Source organism: Talpa occidentalis, unplaced genomic scaffold (assembly GCF_014898055.3).
Source record: "Talpa occidentalis isolate TD23 unplaced genomic scaffold, MPIMG_talOcc4v2.1, whole genome shotgun sequence".
Lineage (NCBI taxonomy): Eukaryota > Metazoa > Chordata > Mammalia > Eulipotyphla > Talpidae > Talpa > Talpa occidentalis.
This window is the reverse complement of record NW_026555331.1, coordinates 109,731,616-109,745,909: the sequence shown is the minus strand read 5'-3', so window position 1 is coordinate 109,745,909 and position 14,294 is coordinate 109,731,616. Positions and strand designations below refer to the sequence as shown.

Genomic DNA, 14,294 nt, shown 5'->3' with positions numbered 1-14,294 from the left:
TTCAGTAATCCTTCCAACCCTTTAAATCTGTAACGAATTTGACTTTTTCTAACAAAGATCCCCTTATGGTGTGTTCTTAAGGTACAATTCTTTGCTAATTGGAAATTACTTAGGGGGCTTTGAAAATACTGAAGCCTGTTGCTGTTCACATTCCTTTGTTCATCCTACACATTTTTAAGCTTTCTAGCCGGTGTGTACATGAACACGTTTGTTTCATGGTCAGGACAGGATCAGAAGCCATGGAGACTGACAACTGATTTTTTTTTTTAAAGATTTATTTTTTATTTATACAGTAGCTGGGGTACAGGCCAGAGGCGCGGGAGGGTGAGAAGATTCACCAGAGACAGAGTGGGGAACAGAACAGGAAGATGGACCAAAAGCACTGCTGAGGGGAGCAGAGGCCGTGACAGGAGAGGTCTGCCTTGTCATGTGGGAATCTCCCTGGCCAGCTGGGAATCGAACCCGTGCTGCAGAGGCTCCAGATGCTGCATTCAGCTTCACAGCGCTGTTCTAAACCCACTGTGCCCCCCGGGGAGGCCCTGAGTTTTCTTTTTTTCACGATGGTATCCATGGCCGCATCTTCATTTGTAAGCAAATCCTGAAAAAACATGAAAAGTGTTTCATGGTTTATCTAAGAATACAGAAAATGTTGTTATAGGTGAAGAATATCAATTTTGTATAGCTTATTTCAATCTAGATAAAATATATTTTGTTCAAAAAAATACTCAAGCCTTTCCCTACCTCCAGAGACAGATTTAATCCATCTAGTATGTGGCCTAAGATTTGGACCTTTTAAAAATCCCCAGATGACATTTAGAATCTAGCTTCTGGATAACCACCCTTCCCAAGTCTCCAAATTGGAGTTGGTATGGAAGTTTTCCTCGTCCACACATTCTCTCATTAATTATTGATAATTTCCATTTTATTTCTGTTTATCACAGAACTTACTGTTGAATAGACTTTTAAAGAATTCTGTGTCCACTTATAGATATCTGCCATAAGGAGCAGGTCTGGCAGGTGCCATATCTTAGTAAACCTGACAGGCGTATCAGTGAGAAATGGTAATTTAAAATAATCAATTACTGGGCCTCCCTGGTGACACAAGGGGTTAAGTACCGCGCTGTGAAGCAATTGCAGCCTCTGCAGCACGAGTTCGATCCCAGGCTGGCCAGGGAGAAACCCACATGGAAAAAACAGACCTCTCCTGTCTTGCCTGCTGCTTCCCTCAGCAGTGTGTTTCAGTCTGCCTGTTCTGTTCCCCACTCTATCTCTGGTGAATCCTCTCACACCCCCACATCTCTGGCCTGTACCCCCGCTCTTGTATGCATAAATAAATCTTTAAAAAAATAATCAATTGGGCCTCCCCTGGTGGCGCAGTGGTTGAGCACTGGGTTGTGAGGCTGCTCACAGCCTCTGCAGCGCCAGTTCGATCCCCGGCCACCAGCGAGGGTCCCACAAAAAAAAAAAAAAAATAATAATTACTTTAAAAATCAGTATTAATGTGGAGAATCATATTCTTTGTAAATGTCCTTTCTTTTACATGAAATATGCTTTTTGGGGCCTGGTGGCACAGCGGTTGAGCACTGGTTTGCAAAGCTGCCTACAGCCTCTGCAGTGCCGGTTCAATCCTGGGCCGGTGGGCGAGGGTCTTACATGGCGCGACAGACCTCTCCTGCCGCATCCGCTGCTCCCCTCAGCAGTGTGTTTCCTCAGTCTGCCTGTTCTGCTCCCTGCTCTGGCTCTGGTGAATCCTCTTACCCTCCCTCACTTCTGACTGTACCCAGTTCTTGTATAAATAAATAAATCTTTAAAAAAATATGCTTTTTGTTGTGGCTATGTATAGGCCACCCCACAAATATCCCACAGTGGCACATTGATTATTTAAAATTTAGGTTCCTGGAGAAAACCAATGCAGGAATGATATTCCTGCCTTGTTTCCCTAAAAGCAGGAAATAAATCTTCCATGTGAAAGACACTCATTACAGCAGGAAATGAAGAAGCATCCTTCTCACAGACAAGGAATTCAGAACATTTAGCCTATGTAAATACATTCAGCTAAATTAGAGTCCAAAACAAAAGTTTCCTTTCTTCACAAATAATCTTTGTCAAAAAAGTATGTAAACCTCATGCACTGGTCATTCCATGGTCCAGCCACCAGTATGAAATTAAATGTCTTTTTCTCCTATTTATCTGCCTTTTGAATATTATTTTCTAGCCCAAAAGATGTAGTAGGGTAGAGGAAATTTTTTTTTAATCTTAAACACATTTTTTTTTAAAAAAGATTTATTTATTTATACAAGCACTGGGGTACAGGCCAGAGGCGTGGGAGGGTGAGAGAATTCACCAGAGAGGGAGCAGAATAGGCAGAAGGACTAAGGTACACTGCTGAGGGCAGCAGCAGGCAAGACAGGAGAAGTCTGCCTCGCCATGTGGGAATCTCCCTGGCCGGCCAGGAATCGAACTGGCACTGCAGAGGCTGCAGACAGCTTCACAGCGCTGTGTTCAACTGCTGCACCACTGAGGAGGCCCCCTTAACACTTAAGGAGCTTTCACTTCAGGATGCAACTTGAATATCACTTCATCTGTACAGCCTTCCCTGACTGCCTGCCCTTTTATAAAGCTGAGTGAACTGTCCCAATTGGCCATTCTCCTATAATTTCTCCATTCCACATGTTAAATGTTAATCATACCTTTTCTTTTGCTTTGTGTCCTTACAGATTGGACTTCTGTCTTAGTTCGAGTCCACAATGCCTTCAGTTTCTGGAAAGTAATAAAACTCAATTTTAAAAATAAACTATGTAACATTGCAGAAAATTCTAGATAGCACTAAAAATTATTTTTCAAACTAAGAAATGTATTCTGGCTGTGGTCATGAAATAAGGAAATTTGGCTATTTTCAGATGAGATTTATATATATCCAAGAAAAAGACCCTTAGTGGCTGAACAAAAATTAACCTTATGATATTAAGACTAGTTACCTTGACACATTAGACACAGTTAGTAGCCAAATAACTTTACTGGAAGGCGCTATGGTAAAGACTCCAGAGGAAGGACTTTCATTGAGCTGGTTTGGGTTTTGTGACCTAGGACACAATAATGGTGAAACCGGGACACATTCACTGCTGGCCATGAAGCAGGCAAGGCTATTGGGAATGTGAAGTTTGGGCAAAGTCCCAAAGGAGGTAGAGTCTGATCTGTTATTGTTAAATGAGGATGTGAGACAAAACACAGGACTGCTGTCATATAGCTAATAGTGTCATAATCAAGCCACCTGCTTTGGAATCCTGGATACAATTTTATAAATTGTTGTAAATTAAGGTATGTTTCTTAATTTGAAAATTAGTTTTCTTCTCTTTCAAAAAGATATGCCTCCTTGTTTGGAAATTACAAACAGGCAGAATGGATAAATCCATAGTCACAGCAGGAAATTTTAACATGCAACTCAATAGTTGGTATAAGAAGCAGGCAAAAAAGAACCCAGTAAGGATATATGATTTGAGCGATAAGAAAAGCAATCTTGATTTAAGGGTCACATGTAGAAAACTACACACACACAAAAAAAAACATGAATGAGGGCCTCCCAGGTGGCGCAGCGGTTGAGCGCTGGGTTGCGAAGCTGCCCGCGGCCTCTGCGGCGCCGGTTCGATCCCCGGCTGCTCCCTGGCCACCGAAGGAGGGTCCCACATGGCGCGCAGACCTCTCCTGCCGCCCGCTGCTCCCCTCAGCAGTGTACTTCGGTCCTTCTGCCTGCTCTACTCCCGGCTCTGGCTCTGGTGAATTCTCTCGCCCTCCCGGCTTCTGACTGTACCCAGTGCATGTATAAACCAAACAAACAAACAAATAGATAAATAAGACATGCCTCTAGAAAATTAAAAAAAAAAAAAAAAACATGAATGAATTCTAATTGAAGCATGTGGGACATTACCAAGAATTGACAACAGAGTGTGAACTCCAGGATGGCATGAATTTTTTGGCCTATCTACTGATGTTACTCAAGCACCTAGAACAGTAACTGGCATATAAAGGTGCCTAATACTTGTTGAATAAAAAATTGATCCTACATGGGCCCAAATAGTGATCTTTAAAAACAGTGACTGGGCACAACACTAATGATAAAGGACTGATCACAAAAATCTGCAAAGAGCTGATGAGACTCAACAACAACAAAGAAATTAATCCAGTCAAAAAATGGGCAGAAGAGCTAAAAAGAAACTTCTCTGAAGAGGAAATGCAAATGGCCAACAGGCATATGAAAAAATGTTCAACATCACTTGTAATCAGGGAAATGCAAATTAAAACTACCATGAGATACCCTCTTACACCAGTGAGAATGGCACATATTAAAAAAACTAGCAACAACAAATGTTGGCGAGAATGTGGAGAAAAAGGAACTCTCCTGCACTGTTGGTGAGAGTGCAAACTGGTCCAACCACTATGGAGAGCTGTGTGGAGATTTCTGGACCTACTAAACATAGAGCTTTCATATGATCCAGCAATTCCACTCCTAGGTATTTACCCAAAGGACACAGAAACATCAATTCCAAAGAACACCTGCACCCCTATGTTTATAGCAGCACTATTTACAATAGCTAAGCTTTGGAAACAGCCCAAATGCCCAAAAATAGATGACTGGATCAAGAAGATGTGGTACATATACACCATGGAATATTACTCAGCATTCAAAAAAGATAAACACATGCAATTTGCAGCAACATGGATGGCGCTGGAAGGGATTACGCTCAGCGAAATAAGCCAGAAAGAAAAAGAAAAATACCGGATGGTCTCACTCATAGCAGGAATCTAGAAAACTTAAATAAGGGGCCAGGAAAATGAATAACTATAAGAAAGTGAAAATCAAAATCAATAAACAACTATGAACCAGAGACACTGTATGGGTGGTGGGGGGCAGGGAGGGGAGGGATTGGGGTCAAAATAAGGGGATTGCAATTGTATGGGGAATATAAAAATAAAATTTATTTAAAAATAAATAAATAAAACTTAAATAAAAAATAAAAACAGTGACTGGGAACATTTACATAGAATCAATGCAAAAATAAAAGAAGCAAGTTTAAAATAATTCGTTAGTTAAAGGAGAGTCAGCTGAAAATTTGAGGCAAGAATAAAACAATGATTTACTACAAACTACTTGTGGAGCATGTTTAAATCAGATCTAGAGATATATTCCTTTTTAGTGTAAAATACTCAGACTAAAAATTAATGAATTCAAATGTGTCAGAAATACAGAGAAATCACAAAAGTTTATCCTCACCCCCCTCTCACAGGGGGAAATAACAAGCAGAACTTAAAATAGAGATCAACAAATCCAAAGTCAGTTATTTGAAATCATTCATAATCAAAAGAAAACAGCAAGGCATCAGAATGGGCAAAGAATAGACACTGCTGTTTGTAAACAGATATCAGGATTATGAGCCTTTACTTAATAAACTTGATGAAATGGTTAAATTCCTAGAAAAATACAATTTAACTGAGCCAAAAGGAAATAAAAATTAGAATATCACCCTCAGTAAGGAAATTGAACTGGTAATTTAAAAAAGCATCCCCATCAAAGAAAATAATCCCTCCAGTTTATAAGCTTATTCTGCTATGCATTCAAGATATTGATTAGCCCACTCTTTGACATCCAGGGAACTGGAAAGAAAACCTCCATTTTTCAGATGAGTGCAGCAGTAATACCAAGAGCAGAGTGGGGTTAATGCAGTAGGGAGAATTGCAAGTCTTACATTCATGAGTAAAGATGCAAAGAACATAGGAGTAAATTGAATAAAAGGAATAAAAAAAATCAGTTCTCTGCAAATTGACCTATAGTTTAATCAATATACCAACAGGGCCTTTTATGGAGCTTGAAAAGCTAACCGTAAAAATTTTATAGGGAAGACTAATCAAGGTATGTCTGAAAAAACATGAGATCTGAACATTTTTCCTGATAGCAAATATTTTTACAATGGCTATGGAAGTCTTGAAACAAAAGTAGATAGATTGACTAATAGAACAGAGCAGATCTCAGAACAAACAGGTGCACATATTTAATACATGAGGCTGACAGCTGGTTGTCTATAGGGAAGGCAATGAATTGTTTCACTATCTCAGGAAAAAAAATAAACAAAATTAGCAGGCAACTATAAATCAGACACCCTGCAAGGGAGGGAGAGGCAGAGGGGTCAAAACAGGGGAGAGAAGAGCGCAAAGGACTATGGTGATGGTGCATTGATGAATTAGTGGTGGGAATTTTACAGGAACTACACCTGAAAGGAGAAAACATACATTGTACAAAAAGGAAGAATGATGTGAAATATATATATATATATATTAAAGAATAAAATTCCAGATAAAATGCCAAAGCACGAGAGACAATACTATAAAACTTAGAAGACAATATAAGGATAATAACTATCTCCTCAAGGAGGATTTTCTTAAAACTTTTGAAAACCCCAAAAACATTAAACTGGAGAGAGAATTGCTGATAAATTCACGTAGTCTCCTTCACTACTGATGGAGGGTAACTATTTAGAAATAATTGGCAATACCTGATGAATTTGAGAATGTGCACAATGTGACCCAACTTCGCTCCTCAGATAGTATAGTGGCAGGATAGGCCAGAGCAGGTTCTCTATGATCCGAGCAGACAGGTGAAGGAGTCCTGGAGCCCTCAGTGGCTTTTGCAGACTTTTATTGGGATTTTACTGGGTACACAGCAGGCAGGGGGGCTATCAGCCTCCCAGCCCCCAGCAAGTCTTCACTCTGGGCTCTCCGGTGTTCTCTGGTTCTCTCTGCTGCTGCTCTCATGGTTCTCCTGGCGTCCCCCTGACACTGCCCTTATAAGCCCAGTCTCTCAGCCCAGGTGTACCCACTTACGCATGCCCACACCCTACTCCAGGTGCCCGCCATTAGGCATGCATTCAGGACTGCAGGGATCCATCATCCTAATGGCGGGAGAGCAGAAAAGCCTGATACTTTTTATCTTAACCTACAGATATATACTCAGAAAAGTTCCTATGCAGGCATCAGGAGCCATGTATAAGAAGTTCACCACCAAGTGTTCCTAACAGCAGCAAATCACAGCAGGGAGGGAAATGACTTGAATATGTGTTTGGAATAAATAGTAGGATGGTGTTCTGCAGCCATCCTAGGCTGGGTAGGTTCATCGTCGGGTAGGTTCATCAGGCCTGCATACAAGACCACAGGTGTTGGTCCTAGATGCTAATGACAGGAGGGTGGAAATAACCTGATAACTTCCATTTACCCTACAAACTACCCCCTCGGGGTTTTTCACCATACAATCTACATACAATTTTCTCTTGGTGAATATGAAGCAGAGTATGCCATATACCCAGGCGGAACTGGTGGGCATACTATAGCTGTGACCCACAAAAGTAAAGAATGCAACTGAAAACAATACAACAAAAATACAACTAAGCCCAGGTACTAAGGTGTTAGGGCACAAACCCAGGGGCAAAAAGACAAGATTATTAGTGCCAGCAGATGATCCATCGATTCTGTTGCCGAAGGCGCTGCTCGTGTGAGGGGGGATCCACTCTATTCACTCATGGTTTCTACTGTGACAAACCTGTGCCATCAGGCTTCCTGGCCTCCTCTAGCTGCGGTCTCAGCCACAAGCCATACATCGCATCCAGCCCAAGGATGCAGTCTGACATTGGCGACACTCTAGACTCTCTGGGGGGTAAGCGCCCAATCCTCAGGGGTATGCACTGCTGTCATCCCAACACTCGGCCTTCATAGCCACCAGTGTGACAAGCAGACCACTGAACTAAGGTCAGTCCTTTGCACATAGATGTGGGTCAGGGACCTGTGGATAGCAGACTCCACAAGTGGCGTCCTGTCCCCACTTGTCCCCTGTGGATGAGTTCCTTAGCCCTCACCCTATTTGAAAGTGAACAGGGCATTTCCCTGTCTGGGTTCAGCAGCAAGTGGTCCGTGGCCTGGCACTTCCAGTATAGGCCATCTTATGGACGTGAGCCTCTGGTCTTGCAGCTGCTTCCATCATTCTAACAGATATGTATTGGGCTTTGTTTTAGGATGATCTATGCCTGCTTTCACTCAGTCTGTCCACATTTGGGTCACTTTAACAGGTTGTGTGACATTAAGAAGCTTCCTTGCCCTTGGCATTCTTTTTGGTTGTTCAGCAACTACCCCTATTCTCTGAGTCTGAGCACACTAGCTCTCAACTTCACCCAAACTGGCTATCATTGTGTATTTGACATCCCATAGCGGGTGCTAGCAGCGCCATATAGGAGTCAAACAAGGGTGGTAGGCACTTTTCTTACCAAATCCCTCATTCCTGCTGTGAAAAGCTCATTGTCAGGACCATGAGCATTCACATTAAACATGGCCTGCCGCTTCCCCAGTACCTGTGCCAGCTCTGTGGATGTCTGCCATCTGCTCAGGCTGGCACATCTCCTGCCCCAGCCCATACTGTCTGTCCGGCAGCCATTATCCAGGCCAACAGGGTGTGAGCACCCTGGGCACACCACTGGCTGCTCTGCAGCCGCTGCCTCAATGATGGGTACAGGGTCACTGAAGCCAGTGTCTCAGTGCTGTGTAAGTAATCCTGTCCACCCCAGGACCCACAAACAGAGCAGCCAGGCTGCCAAAGGTTCTCCTGATTTCTGATAGATCTATTTGCCCAAGCCCACCAGTTCCGCCTGGGTATATGGTCCATACGTAGTAAACTCCGTCATTTGTGGTGGCTCAGCAGCCGGCCCCCTGGGACCATGGGCTACTGTCACTTCATTTTCTGAGTAACATCAGGCCGGGTGAGCCCAGAACATGGGGCCAGCTTCCTCCTCCTCTCTCGAGGAGTCTGGTGGTGGGCTGGTCTCTCCGGATCTCTTCCTCCAAAATCCTCAGACGTTGTTGCAGTTCCTGTGTCTCATCCTGCAGCTGCTGGACCCTAGATTGCTCTCTCTGCATAGACTCTCACAGAGCTGTGAGAAACACTGCAGCCCCTGCCGCCTGGCGGGCACTGTATCTACCCAAGGTCTCTTCTATTCTGCACAGGGCCCCTTCCAACTGCAATGGGGATCCACATACTTCTGACCATTCCTGGGGCAGTGCCCACTGGGAGAGGAGGCTGGCCACCGAGTACCGCCTGCTCGTGGCCAGCCACCCCACATGCCCACCCTGTTTCAAAGGGCTCCATACCTGTCTGTGTTGAACCGTCCTTCTGTTTACACCATTTGTCCTGCAACCATCCCAGGCCAGGTAGGGTCATCATCGGTACAGGCAGCTTGGGGGAATCTCGCCACCAGGGAGACAGTAACTTGGGCCCCCCTGCGAATCTCTATGCTCTTTCCTCTTGTAGCCTTCTCAGACGCGCTCCACCTCTCTCCACCACACCATCCTCTGCCCAGCTCCGGCCCCTGTGACGCCGCCCTTATATGCCCTCGGTCTCCTGGCTCAGGCACGCCCACTCACCACGCCCACTCAGAGCCCTAGGAGCCTCCACAATCAGGGCTGCGCTTAAGACCACAGGTGTCCCTCATTGATGGTAATGGTGGGAGGATGGAAAAAATCTGATCACTTTCATTTACCCTACAGATAGATAAAGACTTTGAGGTGTAGTCAGCCAGTAGGACCTACTATGTGAAAGCACTATAGGTAACTACATGGATGACTCTCTGGGAAATATGTTAAGTCAAAAATAATCAAATTTGCAGAAGAATGCATATGATCTGAGTCATAAATAGAAAGTTCAATAACAAGGTCAATATATTTCAGAGGGTTAAAATGTAGTAAAATACAAAGATAAGTAAGTAAATGATAAATGCCAAATTCAAGTCATGGTCATTTCTTAGAGGATAGAATGGGCCAGGGACTCAGGACTCTTCAAAGTTGAAGGTTATGTTCTTTGAAATTGGGTAGGGGTTATGGCTGTGATTTTACAGTAATAATTTATGTTATTCATATTTTATAGATATTCCAATGTATATTCGAAATTTAAAAAGCAAGTAGATGCTCTCAAGCTGATACACTTGAAATGAATAAGCTGATGTAGACGTGGCAGGATTGAGAGGAAATCCCCAATTACTCTGGCAACCATGATTTTAAGGGGTATTTTTGCATGGTGGGCCCTGGTTCAGTGTAAGGGCCAGTGGCATGAAGGAAGTAGCTATCTCATTTAAAGGGCCCGAAGTGGCCACTTAAGGTAATAAAACCTCACAGTGTTAGAAGGAATTGCTTGCTGACTGGGTTGGAGTTAACATCTTTCTTACAGAAGAAAAACAGAGACCCTGGGAGGGGAAGTGATTTGCCCAAGTTTGCACCAGTTCTCAGTAGTATATGAAACTGGGAAGTGAGTTAGAAAGATTCCTTGGGGCCTAGAGCCCACTGTGACCATGCGTAGTGGGAAGAACATGGGCCTAGAAAATGCTGATTCTGGGTTGGAATCCTTAGCAGGGTTGTCCATGAGACAATTCTGTTCTTCCTCCTGGCTAAAGTGGAGGTAAGAAATAAAGCCAGTCTCATAGAACTGTTCTGAAGATTGCATGAGGTGCTATAGGTAAAGTTTTATAGTCAGGTAAATGCTTCTTTATTTATTTATTTTTTTGTGGGACCCTCGCAGGTGGCTGGGGATCGAACTGGCGCTGCAGAGGCTGTGGGCAGCCTTGCAATCCAGCACTCAACCACTGTGCCACCAGTGGAGGCCCTGTAATAAATGCTTCTTGCCTGCCTTCTCCCCCGATGACAGAAGATGAGGAGATTGGATCAATACGGCATCGTCAGCCCACACCCGCAGGTGGGAAAGCCACAGGCTCGCTTGAATGTGCAAGAGCCGCAACTACTCTGAACGTTTCTGCCAAGTGTCTTCGTGGTACCTGTTGGGTTGTCTTTTTCATATTGAATTTATTTCTGGTTCTAGATTACTAACCTTTCACTTTGCATTTGTGTAAATAATTATTGTGAATCCTTCTTACTCCAGACACACTGAACTTTTGTTATCACAGCGAGATCCATATGGGAACAAAAAGAATCAAGCTGAACAAAGATTTCTACCCAGAATCAATTTCCCGAAGCTGGGAGCATTATTGTTCACAGTCTGTGAGCAAAATATATTTATTTTTTGGAGGAATGACTGTCTCCTTTATTGATTTCTCCCTTTATTCAGCCTCCCATTGCCTGCTATTTCATACTGAGTTTGGGCTCTTACCCTGAGCAGAAAGAGTCCCTAGCCATTGGCACACCATGTGATACCATGTCTGGTCTCACGCAGGACCTTTCATCTGTGTCAGAAGAGGAAGGGGAAGCTGTGGGGCTTTGTGGCACCCAGGCAGGGCAACTTCAAGGTTGGCTGAGGGTCCTCATAAAAGTTTAATTTAGGCATATTGAGTCACATTCCAGCCATGAAATTTAAGGTAAATTCACTTTGAAGCCACCTGGAGAATATTCTCCATCATAGGACTTGTAGGATTTCATTTCAATTTTTTTTGTTGTTACAATTTATCATACATATGTTGAATCCCTGCTGCCTCCCAGGCACTGGGCAAGCGATGTAATAAAGCAATGACACTCTCTGTGGCCGAGGAGGTTTGGGGACTTGGCAGTTTCTCACAAGCAGATGGTTTGGAATACGTGTGCTGGAGTGGGGACAAGGGGCTCTGCAGCCTGGCTTAGCTTAGCCGTTGTAGGGTGAGTTGGTCAGGCTTTTTTTTTTTTTAAGATTTATTTATTTATTTATACAAGCACTGGGTACAGTCAGAAGCGCGGGAGGGTGAGAGAATTCACCAGAGCCAGAGTGGGGAACAGAACAGGCAGACTGACGAAATATACTGCTGAGGAGAGCAGCGGGAGGCAGCGGGCGGCAGGAGAGGTCTGCGTGCCATGTGGGACCCTCGCAGGTGGCCGGGGATCCAACCGGCTCTGCAGAGGCTGCAGGCAGCTTCTCAGCCCAGAGCTCAACTGCTGTGCCACCAGGGGAGGCCCCAGGCCTCTTTTTTTTTTTTTTTTTAAAGATTTATTTTTATTTACACAAGAGCTGGGGTACGGGCCAGAGTCGTGGGAGGGTGAGAGGATTCACCAGAGACAGAGCAGGGAGCAGAACAGGCAGACTGACCAAAGCAGCGGACAAGACAGGAGAGGTCTGCCTCATCATATGGGATTCGAGCCAGGAATCGAATCGGGGATACGGAGGCTATGGGCAGCTCCATAGCACTACGCTCACCCTGCTGCGCCACCAGGGAGGCCCAGGTTGGTCAGGCTTTTTATGCCACTAGCCAATATGGTTATCCCCTGCGGCCTTGATAGTGTTGATGCAGAAGGCGCCTGGGGATGTAGGTATGGGGCACGTGTGCCTGATTGTGGACACCTGGAGTATAGGTGTGTGCGGATGCATAAGTGCACACACCGAGCACGGAGGTCAGGACTATAAGGGCAACATCATTCAGACAAAAGACAGCCATGAGAGGATGTATGTTATGACTACAGAAGAGGCAAGATCAGGAGAGAATGCCAGAGTCCAGAGAAAAATTGTAATGATTTGTGGGGGGCTGGGAAGCTCCACTGCCTGCCTGCCCCCAGCACCTCCTGTCTGCCCTGTGCCTGGTTGCCCCACTACAGTCATTCTCTGAAAAAGGCTAAGTAAGCTGAGGTGACACATTTACCTTTGTAAATGTCTGCTGTCATGTCTGTAAAAAGGAATAAAGAATCTTTATCACCTGGGCTTGAGATCTTATTTTTGTCATCAACTTACTGCCAGTTCTGTATGCTCAATCTTCTATTTAATGTAAGAATAAAAGTGGTGCCGTTACCTGGTCATTTTTTTTTTTTAAGATTTACTTATTTCTTTGTACAAGCACCGGGTACAGTCAGAAACGCGGGAGGGTGAGAGAATTCACCAGAGCCAGAGCGGGGAATAGAACAGGCAGAAGGACTGAAATACACTGCTGAGGGGAGCAGTGGGCATGGCAGGAGAGGTGTGCGCACCATGTGGGACCCTTGCCAGCGGCTGGGGATTGAACTGGTGCTGCAGAGGCTGCAGGCAGCTTCGCAGCCCAGCGCTTAACCGCTGCGCCACCAGTGGAGGCCCTATCTGGTCATCTTCTGACCACACCTGTAGCTTCTTTGGCTGTGCTCTCTCCTCACCCTGAACTGAACAGGCAGCATATCAGACTTCCACTGAGGTTTAAGTGAGAAGGGCTGTGTTGGGGTACTGCCATCGTGCCCATTTCTGCCTTGAGAACTTCTTCACTGACTTGGCTTCCTTCTGTAGTCCTGTCCCCTCACCGCTGGGTGCTGTCCCTGCTCTCCCTCACTCTTGTTCCTCTTTTGCTCAACAGCTTACCTCTTCTAGTTACTAGAGAAGCCCTTTCTGGTCAAACTCTAAGTTCCCCTTTATTTATTATGCAGAATGGTTTCTCTCCTTTTAGTCTAACCTGTTTTTACTTTTAATTGTGCTGCGAACACTTAATATGATATCTGGCTTCCTGAAACTTGATAAGTGTGTGATACAGCATCGTAAACTATAGTCATGATACCATTGTACAGCAGATCTCTAGTCAGCATTCATCTACATAACTAAAACTTTACAACCATTGTCCTTTGGGTAAATACCTAGGAGTGGAATTGCTGGATTATATGGAAGCTCCATCTTTAGCAGGTTGAGGAATCTCCACACAGCTTTCCATAGTGGTTGGACCAGTTTGCACTCCCACCAGCAGTGCAGGAGAATTCCTTTTTCTCCACATCCTCGCCAACATTTGTTGTTGCTAGGTTTTCTTTTTTAGTTTTTTTTAAAAATTAATTTATATATTTACACAAGAACAGGTTTAAAGGCCAGATGCGTGGAAGGGTGAGAGGATTCACCAGAGACAGAACAAGCAGACTGACCAAATACACTGCTGAGGGGAGCAGCGGGTGAGACAGGAGAGGTCTACCACGCCATGCGGGTTCCTCGCTGGCCGGCCGGGATTGAACCGGCTCTGCAGAGGCTGCGGATAGCTTCACAGTGTGGTGCTCAACCGCCTGCACCACCAGGGAAGTCCCTGTAGCTAGTTTTTTTAATATGTGCCATTCTTACTGGTGTAAAATGGAATCTCATTGTAGTTTTGATTTGCTTTTCCCTGATTACAAGTGATGCTGAACAATTTTTCATATGCCTGTTGGCCATTTGCATTTCAGAATCATTAATTCAAAAGGGCACCCACACCCCTATGTTTATAGCAGCACTATTTACAATAGCTAAGCTTTGGAAACAACCCAAATGCCCAAAAATAGATGACTGGATCAAGAAGATGTGGTATATATACGCAATGGAATATTAC

General features: G+C 44.4%; 1 long non-coding RNA gene across 1 annotated transcript; it reads right to left on the bottom strand.

Annotated features, from left to right (window-relative positions):
- Positions 1–302: 302 nt before the first annotated feature.
- Positions 303–9,362, bottom strand: LOC119250153 (uncharacterized). Its single transcript, XR_005126240.2, has 3 exons — positions 9,181–9,362; positions 2,691–2,760; positions 303–598 (listed from the first exon to the last, which is right to left on the bottom strand). It is a non-coding gene; the product is annotated as an uncharacterized LOC119250153 (long non-coding RNA).
- Between the last annotated feature and the right edge of the window lie 4,932 nt (positions 9,363–14,294).